Here is a 5,353-nt window from a genome sequence, read left to right as displayed (position 1 = left end):
TAATTTTTAAGAAAAACTATGGAGTTATTAACAAGGATAATATCAGATACCGACAGCACAGGATATCCTATGGACATCCGTTTTCTGTCCATTTTTGGTCGAGATATCCATGGACCTTATAAGATGTCCATAGAATATACATTAGTGGACACCGGAGGGATATCTTGAAATGGACAAGTTTATACGTCCATATGCTATCCTTGTTATGGCACTCGCAGACCAGATTTTGTTGACAGTACTCTTCAAAGTTATGTAAATAAATATCATATCAACTGATAGATTTTTTAAACCACTTCTATATTTCTTAATCATTTTTTTTCTAAAAATTATTCGACAATAATTTTTCTAAAATTATTGTCGAAATATTTGACTGGTTCATTAGGGAGTATCCGCTACGTTGGAATGAGAGAGATACTAAAGTGAAATAAAAACAGGGAGGAAGCACCAAGGTAACGTTACCGAACGCACCTTAACTCGCTCCCTCTATCAACGCCATCTGCATATGTAATTCCATTTTCGATCTCTCCGCTGGCTGTTTGCTGCTTGCTCTGGCCGGCATGAAAATTTCTCCATTTTTCTGAAAGGTAATCCTGCTTTTTTTTAATGTACACAGAAAAAATTAAATAGTGTGCCATTAGCTTTATATCATCAAAACGATATAAGAATTAGATTTTTTTAACATCGTTTTATAAAGAATATATATAAAGAAGAAATCGATAATCTTGCGAAATGTGTTATGTTAATATTATTTAAAAAAAGTTTTTATTACATATTTGATGTTATTCGTCAAGAAAGTAACGTAGATTATAGTATAAAATATTTCTGATTAAACTGTGAAGTTTTCACGCTATAATTGAGGTTATATTTGAGGATATTATTTTTAGTTATGGAGATACGTCGTAAATATAAATCGTCTAAAACATAATTAATTCCATGTCGAATTAATGCCGAAAAACTAATATTGACATTGACTCTATATCGAATCAACTATATATTTCAGACTGGATTTATATTTGATACATACTTTCCATAACCAAAAATAATCATAGTGTGAGACAATTTCATAATTCAAACAGAAATGTACTTTTACCACCATTATACTTTATACCACCATTTTAAATAGAATAAATATTAATTTTAATTTAGAGATTAACGTTTAATATTGCTCTTTAGTGCAGAATTCAAAAGTATGTTTGAAAATAAATTTTCATTTTTTATATAGGATAAGAGTTTTCTAGGTAATTATCCAGTTTAGCGGCCTCACCTCCGATTTCGATAAAAGTAGGCTCAATCGACGCGTTTTTGCATGCCAAATAACTTTTTCCTCTGACAAAATCGTCGCTCTCTACTGCGAAGCGAGATATTAATAGACAAAGTTGAGGACGTGTTGGGTTAGAAAATGTCATACCATCTATCTCTAGCTATGTAACTGGGGGGTTTTGCCCCCCAGACCCCCCTATCAGGGGGGATGGGGGCTATAGTCTCTTATGCTTAATTAAGCTAAAGAATGTATTTCTCACAAAAGACTGTAGCCCCCACCCCTGTGATACGGGGGTCTGGGGGGCGAAGCCCCCCAGTTACATAGCTAGAGATAGACGGTATGACAGATTTTCTAACCTAACACGCCCTCAACTTTGTCTATTAATATCTCGCTTCGCAGTAGAGAGCGACGATTTTGTCAGAAGAAAAAGTTATTTGGCATGCAAAAACGCGTCGATTGAGCCTACTTTTATCGAAATCGGAGGTGAGGCCGCTAAACTGGATAATTACCTAGAAAACTCTTATCCTATATAAAAAATGAAAATTTATTTTCAAACATACTTTTGAATTCTGCACTAAAGAGCAATATTAAACGTTAATCTCTAAATTAAAATTAATATTTATTCTATTTAAAATGGTGGTATAAAGTATAATGGTGGTAAAAGTACATTTCTGTTTGAATTATGAAATTGTCTCACACTATGATTATTTTTGGTTATGGAAAGTATGTATCAAATATAAATCCAGTCTGAAATATATAGTTGATTCGATATAGAGTCAATGTCAATATTAGTTTTTCGGCATTAATTCGACATGGAATTAATTATGTTTTAGACGATTTATATTTACGACGTATCTCCATAACTAAAAATAATATCCTCAAATATAACCTCAATTATAGCGTGAAAACTTCACAGTTTAATCAGAAATATTTTATACTATAATCTACGTTACTTTCTTGACGAATAACATCAAATATGTAATAAAAACTTTTTTTAAATAATATTAACATAACACATTTCGCAAGATTATCGATTTCTTCTTTATATATATTCTTTATAAAACGATGTTAAAAAAATCTAATTCTTATATCGTTTTGATGATATAAAGCTAATGGCACACTATTTAATTTTTTCTGTGTACATTAAAAAAAAGCAGGATTACCTTTCAGAAAAATGGAGAAATTTTCATGCCGGCCAGAGCAAGCAGCAAACAGCCAGCGGAGAGATCGAAAATGGAATTACATATGCAGATGGCGTTGATAGAGGGAGCGAGTTAAGGTGCGTTCGGTAACGTTACCTTGGTGCTTCCTCCCTGTTTTTATTTCACTTTAGTATCTCTCTCATTCCAACGTAGCGGATACTCCCTAATGAACCAGTCAAATATTTCGACAATAATTTTAGAAAAATTATTGTCGAATAATTTTTAGAAAAAAAATGATTAAGAAATATAGAAGTGGTTTAAAAAATCTATCAGTTGATATGATATTTATTTACATAACTTTGAAGAGTACTGTCAACAAAATCTGGTCTGCGAGTGCCATAACAAGGATAGCATATGGACGTATAAACTTGTCCATTTCAAGATATCCCTCCGGTGTCCACTAATGTATATTCTATGGACATCTTATAAGGTCCATGGATATCTCGACCAAAAATGGACAGAAAACGGATGTCCATAGGATATCCTGTGCTGTCGGTATCTGATATTATCCTTGTTAATAACTCCATAGTTTTTCTTAAAAATTACGGTAAACATACTTCGCAACTTTTAAAGCTATTATGTATTAAACATATAACCCCATTCTCGTACACGCAAACTGTCACTTGACATTGCCGCGATGACAGTCACTAGTCGGTAAATTAGATAATCACTCCGACATCCCGCCATCTAACGGAGAAACATAGTCAACGGACATTTCTATGATTAGGAGACGACGTTTCTGTGGTGAGAAGATGACGTTTCTTACGCATAAATTCATGATTTCAGACTTTGAGCTAATAGCATGTTCGACTGGCTCTTTTTTTTTATAACTCAGGGGAAAATGCATTACGCATTCCCCGGAGACCCGGGGAGGTCTCCGGGGGTATGTGGGACTCCCCTCCCCTTCTCTAAGAAGAGGGGGGAGGTATACCTACTAAGAACCCTTGAGTGTGTTCCACTTCGCGCCAATGGAGCGGCCCTCTGGCATCACCTTTCGGCATTCTTCAGGGGGCCGTCTTGCGCTAGCGCTTGCAGCGCTCCTTACCCTGTGGGGGGGAGGATGGCGGGGGTGTATGCCCCCGCCAGTTACCCGCCCCACCGATTGTGCCGTACCGTGGCATTTGTACGGCGACAGGCGGACACACGACCTCTCGCCGCTCCCCTCCCGTTGGTTGTGGGGGGGGGGGTCTGAGTTTGCCGACGGCAGGAGTCCACGCCTGCCGTCGGCCCTCCCTGGGAACGTTACCAGCACCACTCGCAGAGGGGCTGGGAAAGGAGGCGCCCAAGGACGCGCCTCCGAGATCGGAGAACGCCCAGAGCGTCTAAGCGCCCCCCATCCGTCCCTCTCGGCGAGTGGGGTGGGCTTCACTCTCGCGTCCTGAGTCTTCGTGACTCCGAACTGGCCCATCCAAGCAGGCGGGTGGCCGAGCGAGGGAATGGGGACATCTCTGGGGGGGTATGGTGGGAAAGAGGAGAGAGAATGTTATAGGGGAAAGATGGGGGGTGTGAGGCCCTTTCCCCACCCGAAATAGCAGGAAGGGGGCGCGCACGCAGCGCACGAATAGAGGGGGAGCCCGCGCGCGCGCAAGCAAGCAAACAGCAGTGAGGGTGGTAGGTGGGCGGTGGAATGAAGGGTGAATATTTGGGGGGGTTGTTTAAGTATAGGGGTGGAGTGTCCTCATCCCCCCCCGGCCGCGGCGCCGGGAAGGGGCTTTTCCCCCATGAGGGAGGGGACACTCAATTTGGGTTCCCCCCTTGCCTTTGTCTGTATTTGAGGTGGGCGGGAGGGGGCGGGGGCGCCACCTGCGACCCCGCCTTACGTCGTTCCGTGGCACCTCATCCGCCTCGTCCTCCTCCGAGCAAGAGGTGGAGGGAGGGAGTGGGACAACCTCAGCCTCCCTCCTTCTGACTCTTTCAGCGGCCTCCTTTTGCCCCATGACGGTGGAACAGAAGGAGGCCATCGCCTCCCTAGCCTCTTTGCTTCCGATCATGGCCTTGACCACGGCCGGAAGCGAGAGGTCTCTGCCCACCACTGCGGTCAGGATGTCCCGCTCTACAGCCCACGCCTGGCACTCGGTCAGGGTGTGCTGCGCGGTGTCCCGACCGGCTGCACAGTGGTGGTAGTGCGCCGTACGCTCCTTACCTATGCGACACAGGTACTCCCCGAAACAGCCGTGTCCGGTGAGTACCTGCGTCAGGTAGAACTTTAGCCCGCCGTGAGCCTTGTCAACCCATTCGAGTAGACAGGGGCGGATGGCCTCGATGGTCCGCCTGCCTGGCACGTTGCCCCCCCCCCCCAGCTGCTTTTTCCAGAGCAGGAGGGCCCCGCGCCGGTTTATTTCCCTCCCTCGGAAATAAACCCGGACTATGTGGACCAGGTAGAGAGGGAAGCGATGGAATCGCATCGCCTCCTACACCCGGTCCCAGGGGGAGGGAGTTAAATGCATTCGTTATGTCTAACGAAACTGCCATCACTACCCTCCCCTGTTCCACCTGTTCCTCCGCGAAGGCCCTCACACGGAGAATCGCGTCTATCGTGGAGCGGCCCACGCGGAAGCCATATTGAGCGTCGCCCAAGTCCGGGCCCTCCCGAGAGAGGTGCCGGACGAGGCGGAACACAATAATTCTTTCGAAGAATTTGCCCACCTCGTTCAGTAGGCAGATAGGCCTATACGCGGAAGGGGCGTCCATGTTCGACTGGCTCTGGGTTAACCCACTCTGGATTATTCAGCCTACGTTTATTGGTCGAGCAAGTACTTATAAACTTTATGATTGGCTAGTAGAGACTTATGACGTCATTAATCGCTCTCGGAGCGATTAACCCAGAGCCAGTCGAACACGCTATAAAATAGGTCAGTTTCTGGAGCACGTAGAGAAAAAGTAAAGATAG

Source organism: Odontomachus brunneus, unplaced genomic scaffold, assembly GCF_010583005.1.
Source record: "Odontomachus brunneus isolate Ranch 3 - 2012 unplaced genomic scaffold, Obru_v1 Obru_scaffold_194, whole genome shotgun sequence".
NCBI lineage: Eukaryota > Metazoa > Arthropoda > Insecta > Hymenoptera > Formicidae > Odontomachus > Odontomachus brunneus.
The sequence above is the reverse complement of the archived record's forward strand: the minus strand, read 5'-3'. Positions refer to the sequence as shown.